Below are 18173 nucleotides of genomic sequence, written 5' to 3'. Positions count from 1 at the left end.
CTCTGCAGTCTCAGGCCCAGTCTGGTGTAATGTTGCATACGTGCCTCCCCCGCCATGACAGCCTGAAACATGCACCTGCTGGTATCAGCTATGTCGCCTCTGTCAAGAACATGATGTCCAGCAACCTTACCACAAGCACACTGGGACATCTGCCTATGTGGTGCCCTACCGGACATCAGGCTATGCTTGCTGTGACCAGACACAGTAGGTATAGTTACCACACTTTCCTGTGCACTGCCACCAAACGCCAGATGTCCCTCTGCTATGGCCACTGGTGATGGGGTATGTATAGGCACTGAAACTGTGTGCGGGGTTGGAGTAGCTAAAAGGGGGATGTCAAATGATGATGCAGTGTCAGCCCCTGATAACCCCACCTGTGCCTCAACAGTAATATCATCATCTTCGGTGTATGTATGGACACCAACATCAGACTGCATGCACAAGGGACCCTGACCCACCTCACCACCTGTGGGGGAAAACAATAAATGCACTTTAAAACCTGTGCAGCATTGCCTAACAGTACACACACACACACACACACACACACACACACACACACACACACACACACACACACACCTCCATAATACCTACCTGTCCGTGACTTTACAGACAGTCCCATGTATATGTCCATGTGTACCCTATCCTGCATCACACTTGTTAACATACTCACATTGCTATCACTTATTAACATATCAGTTCTCTAAATGCCTACACAAGTGGTCACAACACAAGACCTATTACTACATTACCTGCCTGACCTGTGTGCTGTCATTCAGCGTTCACCCTGTGTATGTCCGGACATCATGAGCATGGCCCCTATATGTGTGGGATACTATGTTCTATCCATAATATCACACACTGATGTGTCATGTGTATGTAATGCTCAGTACATGCCAGATATGCTGCTCAATCAGCCTATTATGTGACAACTGTAATATTTGGATACACTCCCTGGTATTGACTAGTACTTCCCCAATGCATCTGTAGTGCTGTATATGTGGGTTGTAGGTGTCCTCTCTGCTGAATGCGAAATTAAGGGTGTACATGGTGTCTACCTTCCCTCTCGATGCCTGGTCCATGGTACAGACCCTATTATACTATCAGCTGTCCTGTGATTACACACATGACAAGTATTCCTGGTGTGTAATGTGGCAGTCCATGTACATGTACTGCATGTTCCCAGAGGGAGGTACTGCTGTATGAACACCCCACAATCACACATGTGCATACATGGCCAGCCACACAAACACACACACATGCACACAAGCATCCTACATGCATCAGTCTCCCTCCACTCCACCAGAGTGACCCAACAGATAAATTAACTACCCACCAGGATGCACACAAACACATACAGGTGAGGTTGCACAATGATAGTACACACAGTCCTCCTATTACCCCTCTGTCAACATGCATAACATATGGTACCCAATAGCATGCAGTGCAGCTATAGTCAATCCATGCTAGCAACAGTATACATGTGCGTGATGCATGTGCTGTGTCGCTAGGTGAAGCCCCTTCCCCTGGATACCACTGCACCCATGAACACGGTATTGTTGTGCACCTGTTCTGCACTCTGCCATGTACTGTACACCACACCTCACAGGTGTACAGCCCATTGCTGAATGCATACTACTGTGTCAGTTATGTCAGCTTTAATGCTCACAGCCCCTATGTTTTCCTGCAACACATACCTGGGATGATATGTGGACAGATTTCAGTTGTGAATGCCTGATGTCTAATTCACAGCTCTCAACATCAGTGGACCATGTATGACCAATCCAATACTCTTACACTGACAACCAACAGAGCATACCATGGCTATGGGGGGTATACACATCCTTACTGATATGACGCACCCATCCTTGATCTGCCATGAGACCACATCACAGCATATCTTAACAGTACATGAGCCCAATATGTGACATATGTTCTGTACTTTCACATGCAGTGTCTACAGAATGTGTAAGGTGTGCAGATGCTGACCGCAATGCATACACACCATGTGAGTATATGTGTGCACACCCTTATCATGACGGTTTGTCGCACCTTTTGTGTGTACTACAGCAGTCACTACTCCTGGCAGGGGTATACCAGTGTGGGCCATATGCATTTGCCAGTGTATGTTCAGTCTGCCCTACACATGTCCCCCTATTCTGCATGATTGCAGGGTCTGTTCATGTGCATATACCTTGGTGTTCACACACTGCCATCACTGTTGCTGTGGAGGGTAGGATTACGGCTGCCACAGGTCTTGAACCTGACTATGTGCAGATACAGCCATTCCTACCATCCTTAGGATCCCTGCTGCAGTGCACTGGTGTGTCATGCTGACACCCCTCCCCCTCATTCAGCCTTTTTGCAGATGCATGACAAGTAAGCCCTACACGTGTGTCACTTTGCAGTGTCCCATACACTGAACACCACATGTTGCAGCCTAGTCCCAGCTGATAATGTGGACCACTGTGATGTCTTATGCCATAGTGTAGCTCTGCAGCAGTTGACATTGTCCTACAGGTATATACACTGGTGTTGCACTGTATATGGGTGTTGTTCCAAACATGTCCCTACTGTAGGCCATGTCTCCCACCATTATGTTACTCCCTGTGGACACATTCCACAATGACAGGATGTTAGTTATCATGCAGTTGTCTGACATACCCTTTCAATACCCCATCATGGTCACCCCTGTGATGCCATGCATTTCACAGCAACAATACGTGCACATGTACAGCATGCATTTTGGGTAGGTGTGTTAGATGTGTGCATGAAATATACCATCACCATTACATGCCCAGTGTATTGGCAAGAATCTACATAAACCATACTCACCAGCTACAGGCTAAGGCTGCTGCCTTGGTGGTATCCCGGAGGGACCTTCATAAGAGGATGACAGATGCAAAGTCAGTGGCCACAACTGTGGCAGTGCTACAGGGTGGGTGCAGTATTACAATACATCAACAGTACATTTCCACAATACTACCACATATGGACATCTGTTTATCACTACTATGCAGCAACAAAATATATCTATGACATGTCAGATATGCATAATCTACCTGTAACGATGCGGATGTATATGCAACAGTGGTCTACTGATGTGCCCTGTGGCCTTACCTGCACTCTCCTCGGCCAGTGTGTGGGTGGCACCCACCTTCACAAAGGTATCTGGCGGTTGGTGGTTGGCCAGATGGGCAGGTGCCACGAGACTGGCCAGGAGCTCCTCCAGACATGTCACGGGGATGGATGGCATGCCCTCCCCCATGGCAAGGTGATCCCCCCGGACTGCAGCAGCATGCCGATGGGCATTGTGAAGCAGGTCAGAACAATTATGCTGGACCTGCTCATAACTGTGGTTATGCAGTCCAACATCATTGACCCTGTGGACTAGGTCGTTCCACAGGGCGGTCCACTCCTGCTGATCATGGGTAGCCTGACCAAACAAGGTTACATAGTGATGAATGAGTCCATCCAGCAGGATGTCATTTTCCACTGCTGTGTAGACTGGCAACCTTCCAGGAGACATCGTACCTGAAAGACATAAAGATGGACACAGGTGTGAGCAAGTCATGCAGCAAGGTTACCACAGTTCTTAATACACATCACTGTCACCCCCCCACCACCATATCAGCGACAACAAACCATACACACAACTCAATAGGTATGGCTACAGTATATCTACCAGTGGGGCATATATTGTACTGTACCACGCTTTGTGCAATTTATTTGTAGCCATGTTCCCTGTGTGGACACTATCAATTCTGGCCTGTTACAGACTATTCATCTGTATGCCACTGTCAGGGCCACAATGGTTCCATATATGCCTGTGGTATGCCTGCTATGTGTGTGCTGCACATCTGACATACTGTGTTATTTATGCATGCTGTTGGACATGCTCTGGGATTGTGTAGACTATTACTACCAGCATATGTTCTATAACAGTGAAACAATAGCATGTATATGTACTATTGGCCAGCAGAACCACCTCTCCAAATTCATATACCCATGTTACCCGGCCACATCACATGTGTGTCCCACCCTGGGGACTCTTCATGTACTGGTCCAGCAATACCTTCAGGTGAAACCAACCCAGGGGATGCCCCCCCCCCGGGGGCACACGCAGACATTTTCCTGTCCCTTGAGGTCAGGTCCAAGGTCTGTTCCATAACGGGCTCCACAGACACATATGGGATGTGCTACATCACTCTGAGGCACCCAGTACACATTCACAGGGCCAACATGCTCCTCCTGCTCAGCCTCCCGGCCAGGCACCTTCAGGATATGGACTGCTATTGTGAGTAGCAGTGGGTGGGAGGTTTGTTCCCATTGTGTCCATATTGGGGCCCATAGAGTGTCCACATCACAGACCACACACACCATACAGGGTATTTACCCGCCACATGTGTCACATACTACCCCTGTAGGCTGTCCTCTATATCTACCAACCCTGACCACCTCCACAACTATACCTGCAATACTTCCCCATATTCCCATTCCATACTTCACAAACAAGGGCAATGTGGTCCCAACAAGGGGTTCACATGTGACATACCCATCCATGTTGTACACACTGACAGCTGTAGATATCTATATGTATTGCTATGTGTGCTGTTTCCTCACACATAGCATGCAACACTGTTGTAGTAATATAGGGGACATGTATTTACATACATATATGTTTGTGTGTGTGTTTGTATATATGTAGACGTGCATATAGGTATATATCTATATATGTGTAGATATATGTGATGTATATATGTGCTCATATATATGTCTACACATGGGTATCTGTATATTTGTGGACATGCATGTAGATATATATATATATATATATATATATATATATATATATATATATATATATATATATATATATTATATATATGTATATATGTACACATATGCATATCTATATGTGGGGTACATTCAGACATCGGGTCCACAGTCTCACAACACCTTCCTGCACAGCTGCACTGTTCTGCCTTGCTACAACACAGGCAGGTGCCACATATGTTCCCCTCCCTTTTTATGTATATGCCCAACACCGTATGTCATACAGTCTCCTCCCCATCATTGTTGCTCTGTGTTGGTCTGAGGTCTATTTCCCCTTTCTGTTCCCTCTCCCTCATTGTGTAACCCCACACCCTATCAGACATGTGCAGATTTCCCCTGCTACCTAACTTCCCCTCTTACCTACCTCTTACTTCCCAGACCTCTTTCCTCAATTCTCCCTTATCAAAATAAATAAATAAAAAAAAGGACACCTCTTCCAGAAAAAAATGCTTCCACCCATACCTCTTAAAACTTTAGATATTTGACCAGTGTACATATGATTGGCTCCAATTGTTCATCTTAAAAACATGTAGTTGTCTGACAAATCACTCAGGATTTCAGTCATTAAATAATTAAATCTGCATTTGGTTTGCTCCAGTTGAATCCCCAGAGCAGGCTCAGAATGTATCAAAATTATGTGTTTCGTGATAATCCCTGAAGCATGCACAGAAAGTGTCAGCATTAGGTGTTTCAATGCAATAACATCAATATTTTGGGGATTGATTTAGTTGATCATTCAACCAGCTACCATAGATTCCTAGATTCACACACACATGTGCATATATATATATATATATATATATATATATATATATATATATATATATATATACACACACACGCTAACTGCACAATTGCTGTATAAGAGATAACAGTTTCAGAGTTAGTATATATATTTCCCTACAATTGCTCACAAATTCTTGCTGTTCTAAGGATCACAGTTATAGTTCTCAAACATACAATGGGATCCCTACTCACCCACATGTTGTCAGATGATTTTTTACTAAGTATCCATTTCCAAAAACATGTAATATTTCTTAAATCCTTTATCATAAGCATCAGACCCCTTTTTAGTTTTGATCAGTAGAAGCACTGAAGACCAAAGGAGTGATAAAGATTATGATGCAAAGTGATCTACATCTGGTGGTAATCGAGCAGAATTAATATCTAATCACAAATTAAAACAATTCAGCTAAAGCCATTCTGAACTAATTGCAAAAATAAACAGCCCATTTTAAAGTAAATAAGTTGCTGATTTTCTAAACATGTGGTGTTCATATTAATCATTGGCTAATGTCATTAACACCTTTAGTTTGTTTAACTATGCAAAGATTTACAGCTGTAGACAGACAGGGGGGAAATCCCATACCTTGCTGACTTTGCCTTATTATCAAGAAACAGAATGGCTTGGCAGTTTGACAAGCTTACTACACAATGCATTAAAAAAGACAAAAAACTAGACCAGGAGTCTCTGCTCTGCTCAAACCATGTAGTATATTTTTCATTAAATACAGCATTTCTTTTGCTTGAAGGCAGTGAAAAATGAAGAAAAGTGGGGCCATAAATAACTAGAAACAGAAGGTCTGATGATGCATGACAAATTTGTGGTTTCTGGGCCTTTATTCCCAAAGCATTTTATCCATTCATTTTGTAACAAAAAGTAACTCTCGGTATAGTATGCACGCAAACATTAGGAAAGTTTACATCTTCTCAGCTGATATAAAGGTACACTAAATTTTTCAGAACAAACCTCAGTGCTTTTGTTACCTCTTTTCCCATGACAGACATGTATATAAATTAGTTGTATAGACAAATGCCAGATGAAACACTAACTATATATGCTGGCATTTTTTTCTAGAATTAATGATATATAACTCAATATAATTATCGGAGAATATATGAATATCTGTCAGCAAAATGACTTACAGACTACTATAGATGTACATTGAAATGACTATTTCTTATTTGTTACAAAAAGAGATCCGTGGTTCATTTCTTTGTTTCACAGCATCATCTGAAAACACACTGATCATACCACTTTAAAGGGAAGCACGTTCTTCACATTTGTAACAGTTCTTGAAAGCACTACAGTGATCCAAGGTGGGAAATAAGATACTGCTTCATTCAGCAAGAACTAAGCTTCTGCATTAGTCTTCCTGAATTCAATATCTTTATACTTCAGATGTAGAAAGCCACATCTGAATTTATACAGAGCTTTGATATAATCTACCAGATCAATGTGTCTTAATAAAGGATGGATATAATAGCCCTTGGACTCTTTGAGGGCTTGCTTATTTCAAATATTTGATTAAAATACCCCATAGGTTATGGAATAATCTCAAATGGAAACAAATACATGCTTTTTTACATGAAGACCTGAGCCCAAAGAAAATCGTAAAAATTAAGTCAGGCTTCAGAGTATCACTATTTGGTCAAACTTTCAAAACTGAGGCCGAGGATACCTGATACTAAGGTGTAATATATCCATTTCACTTATGTGTCAAGATGTATCATAGTATAATTTTGCACTTGGAGCAGCAGCTGTCATTGTCTAATCCTAGTTAGGGAATGGGTAAGGTAATTTTAAATTGTGTCCAAGGGACATGCAATACTTAGAATTAAGTGGTTCACACAGACTCCTTAACCATAGTTCTACAAATAATTACCCACTGTAGTCAGAAAGTTTATTTTTCTGTACATAAATATATACTTTCAGTATAATTTCATTGCTCAGCTCATCTCAGTTTACATTCTTGCAGTTAAAAAGAGGCATCAGGAAACCTAAATTCAAATGGTGTCATCTCCTAGTGACATGGTGAATAACCCTAGGCAATTCTCATAAAAAGAATATTCTCTTAAGCTGCCATAAAAACTACAAAGTGCTCTTTTCAGCAAGCCTATTTGTTTAACAAAATTCTACAGGTGAGTAAATAAACAAGTATGCTTGAATGACACATATATCTGTGACTAAGAACTATTTTTGTCTTCTTCTTCTTCTTTCGACTGCTCCCATTAGGGGTCGCCACAGCGGATCATCTGCTTCCATTTCTTCCTGTCCTCTGCATCTTGCTCTGTCATACCAACCACCTGCATGTCCTCTCTCACCACATTCATAAACCTTATCTTAGGCCTTCCTCTTTTCCTGTTACCTGGCAGCTTCATCCTTAGCATCTTTTTCCCAATATACTCTGCATCCCTCCTCAGCACATGTCCAGACCAACGTAATCTTGCCTCTCTGACTTTGTCTCCAAACCTTCCAACCTAGGCTGACCCTCTAATATATTTATTCCTAATCCTGTCCACCCTCATCACACCCAGTGCAAATCTTAACATCTTTAACTCTGCCATGTCCAGATCTGACTCCTGCCTGTTTGTCAATGCCACTGTCTCCAACCCATATAACATAGCTGGTCTCACTACCCTCTTGTAGACCTTCCCTTTCACTCTTACTGGTGCTTGTCTGTCATAAATCACTCCTGACACTCTTCTCTACCCACTCCATCCTGCCTGTACTCTCTTCTTCACCTCTCTTCCACATTCACCATTACTCTGAACTGTTGATCCCAAGTATTTAAACTCATCCACCTTCGCCACCTCTACTCCCTGCATCTTCACCATTCCTCTATCCTCCCTCTCATTCACACACATACATATATTCTGTCTTAGTCTTGTTGACCTTCATTCCTCCTGTCTCCAGAGCATATCTCCACCTCTCCAGGGTCTCCCCATACCTGTTCCCTATACTCACTACAGATCACAATGTCATCTGCAAACATCATAGTCCACAGGGACTCCTGTCTGATCTCATCTGTCAACCTGTCCATCACCATTGCAAATAAGAAAGGGCTCAGAGCTGATCTTTGATGTAATCCCACCTCCACCTTAAACGCATCCGTCACTCTCACTGCAGACCTCACTGCTGTCACACTACCCTAGTACATATCCTGTACCACTCTTACATACTTCTCTGACACTCCCAACTTCCTCATACAATACCACAACTCCTCTCTAGGCATCCTGTCATATGCTTTCTCTAAGTCCACAAAGACACAATGCATCTCCTTCTGACCTTCTCTGTACTTCTCCATCAATACTATCAGAGCAAACATCGCATCTGTAGTGCTCTTTCCTGGCATGAAACCATACTGCTGATCACTAATCATCACCTCCCTTCTTAACCTAGCTTCCACTACTCTTTCCCATAACTTCATGCTGTGACTGATCAATTTAATCATAATATATATCAGGCAGAGCCCCTCACTAACACTCTTCAAGAGAAACCTTGACAGGTGGATGGGAAATGGAAAATTTACCCCGGGGATCACTGCAGTGGCTCTGCTGGACAGTGGCACAGGGAACTAATGGCTCTGCTGGACAGGGACACAGGGAACTAATCTCAGGGGGTGCTGAAAGCCAATACATTCTAGCTAGGCTTATAAATGCCCTTGGGCAGATAACCTAGTACTTACGTATGAACCTATGAACCTATATATATATATATATATATATATATATATATATTCACACACACACACACACACACACACACACACACACACACACACACACACACATCATTGATGGGTGGGAGAGATGACATCTTCAGTAAGAGGCAGTTAAACAGCAAATGCATAAGAATGGTTATGACGTATGGAACAAATTCCAGTTCTATAACGAGTATTATATCAAGGAACTAGGAAATAAACACCACTGTGATAATATAAACCAAAAACTTGGAATAAAGTCAGAATTTAGTTATGAAAAGGGAAATAATTTAAGGAGTCTATAACAGATAAACAGTGATGGAATTGGCATTAATAACAGATCTGATAGCATCTTTGGCTGTGGTATGTATGAGCAACATACATTTAGGCTAAGGGGAATAAGTTAATATTTGCAGTTATGGCGATATTTTAATTAATGGATATTATAGCCATAATACTAAATTGTGTTGTTTGAGAGATAGGGTTTATGAAAATGCCAATTATTTTGTTCTTGCAATGGCTTGTGTTTTTAAATTTTGTGAATGCAATTATTTCCCATCTCCTGTTTTGCTATTTGGCAATTGATTTAAGAAAAATAAATTTGAATAATGCCCTTTCAAAATATGTAGTGGACTTTGAAACACACTCTTTTTTATGTAGTAGATAAAGTATCATTGAGTCCTTGGGGAGATCCATGGAAGAAAAGACTTGAAGTCGGAATTACCCTTGCAGTAAAAACTACAATCTGAAATCCCCCTGGTCTAAATGAAACTATGCCAGTTTATAGTATGTTAAAATATAGGGCATGTGAAGATTAAAATAAGTCTTGTAAAATAAATAGTATATATACATATTAAGTAAGTCTTAGCAGGAGGTATTGTATGTGCATTTATTGTATTTCATATTACTTTGTTTCAGATATAAAGGAGATGCTTTAAAGGAATATATTTATGAATATATCGTTTTTTAAAAAATCTGTGTGGTTACATTGAACAAAATCATTGGGGTAAAATGGATCACATGAGCTGAAGAAATTAGTTACATGCGAGTGCTTATTTAATGATGGAACAGTCCTGATGAATTCTTGTAACTACTGATCAAAGTGCTTAACTGTTTTATATTAACTTTTCTTGATCTGTAGTAGTGAAGTGTGTTGAATACATGTTTATGCAACTGCAACACCATCTAACTGCAGTTTCCTGGTTTAGTTCATATTTGTGTGGTAGTTATCTGCTGTGATATCTGTGGTTTCTGCAGCATACACTCAAGAAACTTTTTTAAATGAACTGTCACTGCTGTTGGAGGAATCTGACTATATTGGTTAACTGATTTTCTTAAATCCTAACTGGTGTCTCTGGGCAGAATTTATTTCCTCTGATTGAGAGTTTGGGAATGGAATGACTTTTGTCCCAAAATAGAATTACACCATCCCAAAGACTGTGGGTTTTGTCTGTGGAAGAAATACAGTAGGGTTGTGTAATGGCTTATTGTATGTTGAAGCTGTGGCTAATGGAGGTGGAAAGGGATGAACCTGAAAGGATGTCTGGTTTCAGAGTGGTATCTTCCTTTCCAGTAACAGAATGACCACTAAGGTAAGTCTGGATAAAAACTAAATGACTATGAGAAAAAAATGATTAAGTGTAGAAAGTTGCAAGTTGAAAATTGTTATTTTAAAAACCATATTAAGGTGGGCAATGTTCTGAAATGTCTCACTTACTGGAAATATACAATGTAGTTAGTAAATGGGTCAGACCTCCACAAGGAGCTGATAACGTTGTTTGATAGACAGGGCTGTGAACTAACTGAGGTCCTGATAAAAGTCTGTATGTGAACAATAGAAAAGTTGTAAACAGAAATAATTAACTTAGATAAAACTATTATTCAAGACTTGTTATTTTCCATTAACAAAACCAAATTTCATGAGATTTTCAATAAAACAGAACAAGTGTGTACTAAAATTAAAATATAGAAAAAAAGCTTAAAAGGGATAAATATGATTAGGAGAGAGACTGTGCATATCCTAAACCTAAATTAATTAATAATAGTCAAAGTGACTATGCAAGAACTGGATGAAGCAACAGATAAAAATATGGCTGTCTAAAGTATTAATCATAACGTCCCTTTAGAGGAATCACTACCAAGATGTCTAGTTGAAAAATCATAAAAAATGAGCAAGCACAGGAATTTGACTAGTTCCAGCCTCACCACCAGTAGGTTGAGGAAAAAATAAAACACAGAGAAATTAGTGGTCTTAAAACTTCGTTGATGAGTTCAGAGTAATTTCCAAAAATCATGAAAAAATTCCAAAGCAACAAGCCTTAATTCATCAGAGAAAAGTGATCCTAAGTGACAAAAAATCAGAAATATTTTAACCTTAAGAGTTTAAAATTGTTCTGATTTTTTGTTACTGAGGATAACTTGTTTGTGATGAATAAAGTCTGCTTGCTTTAGAACACTACCTGGTTTTCATTATTTTTGGAAATTATTATGACCAAGATCATCAACAAAGTTTTAAGACCACTAGTTTCTTTGTATTTTAGTTGAAAAATCAGATACGTCAGCAGAATCGGTCCTACCATAACAGAGTAAAGAATTAGGGAGTGGAAAGGGAGAGAGCATAGGCAATATGAGTTTGCTATTGAATATACAACATAATGTTCATTGTGACTTTGCAATATATAATCGTTTTCCTGTTAATTCTGAACACTGTAAATTATTTGAGAAAGGAATCTTTGTACCTGCTAAAACCAATGGTATGGTGAAAGCAAGAATACATTTTAAGATATGTTTGAGAAAAATTAACTTGCCTTTACTATTTGTAAATAAAACTAATGAAACTGGATTTGAAATTGAATATCTTCAAAGAAGAAGTGTATTTAATTCCTGCATTCATCCTGTTTTGAAATTATTTGGCAAAATTTGTGAAACAGACTTTAGAAGGTTGTTGAAGTCTAGACAAAAGAGAAAGATTTTTATGTTTGATTTAACAAACAACGAAAAAAAAGTTTTATTAGATGCTATTTGTTCTGAAAAAAGGTATCAGAATCATGAAACCAGATAAAGGGTGTGATCTAGTTAGTGTGGACCACTTCAAACATGTTAGGAAGATGTTCAGTTTACTTCAAAGTAATACATACAGTGTGGTGTCTAAGAATGAGTTTAATATAGCTTATTTTAAAACTGATGCTTTAATTATGGATTTATATGCACAGGGATGCATTACTAGTGGAATTAATGAATTTTTGAGAGTTGACTAACCTAAGATACTGAAGATTTTTAGTATTCCCAAGATACATAATGGTCTGAATGCCTGAATAATCCCCCCCCCCCCCCCCCATTAAGACCTATAGTTAATATGTGTGGTTCTAAATCTAAATTCCACCTAATTGCTAACTATATTGACCATAAGGTTAAGGGAATTTGTGGACAAATGGGACATTTATTAAAAGACTCTTGGAAATTTCTTAAATTTAAACATGATTTGTATATTGATGATTTAATATTTAGAGAAACTGATATAAAAGATCTAGTTTCATAATCCCATATATATTAAAATAGTTTCATAATGGGATGGTTAAACTAATTAACATTAACAATAATGAAATTAATAATATATGTCAAATGATGGAAGTGCTTTTCAAAATCAGTGTTTGTTTTATTTGCAGAATAGTTCTTTTATCTAATAAAAGGTGTGACAATGGGATCAGCCTGTGCATTTGCTCTATGGTAGTGCTGCACTGGGAGTAGAATTTCATTTTCAACTCAAAATGTAAGGAATGTTGGAATATATATGTTAGATTTTTAGATGATATATGGATCTTTTTGGTAGACATGATGGAAAAATTATACGAATTTTAAGAGTGTATTAAATTTGACTACAAAGTTTTACTCATGATTATAATATGTAATATACACACACATATACATATATATATATATATATATATATAAAATTGTGTGTATACACACACACACACACACATATATATATATATATATATATATATATATATATATATATATATATATATGGGTCTACCGGAAAACACCGAAATTCCAGAACGCCAACAACGAGAACACCGACACCGAAAGATCAACAATGGAGAAGACCGACAGTTGAGAATCCCGATGCTGAGAACATGTTAAGGTAAGTGTGCGATAGGGAAGGACATTAGGGTCAGGGTGCGGGTCAGGTAAGTGTGCAATAGTGATGGACTTGAGGGTTAGGAGCAGATTAAGTGAGTTAGGGTTAGGGTGCAGGTAAGGTAAGTGTGCGATAGTGACAGAGTTAAGGGTTAGGGGTGGATTAAGTGAGTTAGGGTTAGGGTGCGGGTAAGGTAAGTGTGCGATAGTGACGGACCTTAGGGTTAGGGTTTGGGTTAAGGTTAGTGCATAGATAGTTGTGTATGTAAGGTTTAGTGTAGGTTTGTAAAGCTTTTGGTGTGCTTGTGTTGTGTGTGTGTTTTTCAGGAAAGGTATTTGTTTTGTTGATTGTCTGGATTTTGGTTTGTTGGGCATGTGAAGTTTCGTGTTTTTGAGCTTTCTTTTTTTTTGTTTTTTTGTGTCAGTTATTTCGTTGTCTGTGTTTTCGCATGTCAGTGTTATCAGGTAGACCCATATATATATATATATATATATATATATATATATATATATATATATATACATATATAGATTCACTTCAGAAGCCTGAATGATCACAAGCCTGAATTGCATAAGCCAGAAGACGAATCTATATATATATATATATATATATATATATATATATGTATATATCATCGCTGTGTTGGGGAGAAGAGATATTAAGTAAGATACAGTTAGACAACAAATATAAAAGAACAGTTATGACATTTAGAAAAGATTCCAGTTCTATAAAGAGTATTATTTCAAAGAATTGGGAGATAACCCAAAGCCAAATGTGTCATGAATGCAGAATTTATATATACAAGGGGAAGGAATTCAAGGAGTCTATCAGGAATAAACAGAGAGGGATTTAAATGTACTAATAACAGACCTGATGGCAAATTTGTGTACAATATATGTAACAAATGCACATTTATGGCTAAGAGAATAAAGTTAATATCCACAATTATGTTGAGATTTTAGTGAAGGGATATTATAACTGTAATAATAAAGGTGTGGTATGCCTTCCTTTCCGTAAAACTTGTAGCTTGCTTTACATTGATAAAGTGGAGTGGTGTTTGAGAGAAATGATGTATTAACATGTCATTGATGTCAGAAAAATGAATTTAAATAATGTCCTTCCAAGACATTTAGTGGTATTTAAAACATATTCATTTTTTATGTAGTAGGAAAAGAAGTAGTGATCACAAGGGGAGCTCTAAGGAAGGAAAGAGTTGAAGTCAGGAAACTATACAGGCAGTTTGAACTACAAGTCAAAATTCTACCTGGTGTAAATGAAACTTCATCAGTTAATAGTATAGTAAAGTATAGGGCATGTGAGAATTAATGTAAATCTTTTACAAATAAATAATATATATATGTGTATATATATATATATATATATATACATACTTAGTCTTAGCAGGAGGTACTGTGTGTATGTTTCTTTTATTTCATATTATTTTGTTTGAAATATAAAGGAGATGTATTAAAATGACATATTTATGAATGTTATAATTTTTTTAAAAATATGTATGGTTGGATTTAGCAATATGATTGAGGTAAACTGGATCATGTGATCTGAAGAAATGAGTTACATGGGAGTGTTTGTTCAATGATGGAACAGTTTTGATAAAGCACTTCACTGTTTATATTACAATTTCTTCGTCTGTAGCACTGGAGTGTGTTGACTACATGCTGGTATACATCTTTAATTATGTAATGAGCTGATTAACTGTATTGTATTTAAACATGTTTGTTTATGAAAACATCTAATTTTGTCCCTTGAAGAGTGAGACTGAAGTGCCAGGAACTTTTATTGTTTTAAATAAAAATTATGTTTTAGCACAGTATTGTAGCAGACTGTTTTATGGCAAGGTTTAAACCACATTACCTTAATCAATTTAAAGGCCAGAAGCTCAGGCTGATGTATGATAGAAAGTGCAGGCGCCAGCACTATTTGATTGCAAAGCTTTTGAGATGTTATTCATGCTTAGCATTTTAAATATGTTCTTCAGGGTCCCTCATTACTCCAACTGGGGTTCCAGGTCCAAGAAAAGAGATAAGTACTCTGCTATGAAGTGACAATGTTGACAAGCTTTATTTAGTGTTGCAGGAATATATACATGGTCATCTCTTTCATTTTTACCTTGTAAGTGTGAATGTATATAAAATAAGGAATCTTATTTAGTTTTTCAAAGTTTATAGAAAATGGCTCAACACTTAATGGGCTATATTGAAATATTTATTATTAATAGAGAGGAGTGTAAAGGTCATAGTTCTTCATTTTATATGACATCATGAAACACTGTCCACAGTATCTCTACAACTATCATCGTACTCTATTATGATTGCACACATTCATTACTGATGATTGCAGTATGATCATAATTAAAGCACGTTTTTGGTGGCTCAGATGTATGACTTAAATTAGATGCAAGAAACATCACCTTGCATTACCAGTCTTGCAGACCTGAGAATGCAATCATTAGCTGTTTTAATGCCAGAAAGCGGAACAAACACTGTTCATAAAATGTATACTTTACAATAAAAAAAATATAATCTGGAATACTTTACAGTTTGTGCTGAGAACTGAACTTTTGTAGCTAACAAATTAAAATGAACAAAAACATGTGTTAGTCTTTTGCAACAGCATAACATTAATACAAAATGCATAAACTGTGCCTAGAATAATTTGGCCAAGCATTTCAAACTGAAATGTGCAAAAAAAAAAAAATCATCTGTTTTAAAGTTTCCCTACTATCCTCACAGCTCCATCCAGCATGGGCCAGGAAGAGAAGGGTTTTAAGGAGTCTAGCATATAAAATGAAATAAATTCAGGTATAACACTTTTAGAAACCAAAGATGTGAAATATATGAAATACCGCTTGCCTTCTTACCAGGTAGACAACAATTAAATATATAGTTAATAGTTTTCAAATGTATTTTGAAGAATAAAACATTTTTTGTTAGTTTATTTCTTGTGGTCATTGAATATCCCTAACAACTGTTTATGCAGTGTTGTTGCTGTCTTTCAGCTTTTTCCAGGTAAGGGTTTGCCACAGTGGAACTACGGTCAGCTAATGATTGGCAGTAGATTTTTACGCAACGCCGAAGTGCCAGCTCGACACCCAGCCTTCAATGAAGGCACACCCATTTATGCATGGATGTTTCGAATGCTACCCAACCGCGGGGAGGACATGCAGACTCCACACAGAAGGCACTCCCAAGCCACGCCGAGAATTGAACGGGAGAACCTCTTGCTGTGAGGTAACAATGCTACTGCCATACCACCGCAGCATCGCAACAACTGTTTATGCAGTGTAAGGTGCAAAATATCATGCCTCTCTTCCATAGCTCACTATGGCATATACCATCTGCTATGGCTCTAGATATAAAAAAGATGCTGATTCACTGGCTTTTCAGGAGAAATCCCACCAAGCTTACTTTGGTTCAATCAAAAAAATATTGTAAGATTTCTGTCAGAATAAGCGGTGTAAAAATATAATTATTTGGAATACATGCATTTGGTTGAATGGCAGAGTACCGATGCTACAAACGCCGAAAGCAGTGTCCGCAGCTGTGTATATGTCAAATTTTCAGATGCCGAACCTGGAAATACCGAACACCGTCCAGGCTAATATTCCCCCCTCTCGACCCATGGTAGTGCTTGCTGCGGAAGTTGTGCGACCAGGAATTTCGAATTCGAAGTTGCACGCAATATTATGAGCATTCGCGCCTGCGAGTTTCGACATTCAGATTCGGATAAACAGCCGTTCGGCATTTGGTCACGCGACCAAATGCATGTATTCCTAATTATTCTCATTGCTGAAGAAGTGGTGTAAAATATAATTATTCACATTGCTAACACCTATATTTGTTAAATGACATGGGCAATATAATTCTTATATACCATGCAGATTTTTTTATTTACAGGTGTCAAACAATACTTTGACACCATACAGACTTTTTTATTCCATTTCATGTTTGCAGTAAGGTTTGCATTGATTTTATATCAGAGTTGCATTGAACAACTACAGTGTCTTTAAAAGGAAGCAGTGTGAAAAAGTGAGAAAATATAAAAATTCACAGCGCTACTTCCCTATTGTTTTAGGAATTAACATGAATTATGATACATAGACACTGTATGGATCTTAAAAACAGCAGCAAACATACGACAGAGGCAACCACATAGAATACTATCAGCCAGTCTTCTTCAAAGTATCAATCCTTTATTGGTGTACACTGGTAAGCGCTTTCACATACTGCTTCATCAGACCAAAAAACACCTGTACCTCATATCCTGGTCTTATATAGTCTTCCTAATCATGTGACTCAAGCAATTTATACAATAATAAAGGTCATAACAATTATAAAAAACACAAGCAATAACTTAATTAAACATGCATCAACACTAGAAAATATATAAAAAAATACATATATCTAAGCTTATACGGCTGACATAGAAAATTAACATATATTAAAATATATTAAAAAACATATCCTAGCCATTTATGCTTTGTATAAGCTTAGTTATATGTATTTTTTCTACATAATTATTAAGGATACATAACTAGTTCTCAGTTAGTTATAGGATCCCAGCTGCTTATGCTTTGTATAAGCTTAGTTATATGTATTTCCTTCATATTATTATTAAGGAGACATAACTAGTTTTCTGTCCAAGAAAGTTAGATCTTTTTAGGTTGCTTTTATCATTGTGCAATATAGTAG

Source organism: Protopterus annectens, chromosome 7.part0 (genome assembly GCF_019279795.1).
Source record: "Protopterus annectens isolate FY-2018-M chromosome 7.part0, PAN1.0, whole genome shotgun sequence".
NCBI classification, from domain to species: domain Eukaryota; kingdom Metazoa; phylum Chordata; order Ceratodontiformes; family Protopteridae; genus Protopterus; species Protopterus annectens.
Note: the sequence above shows the minus strand (reverse complement) of the source record.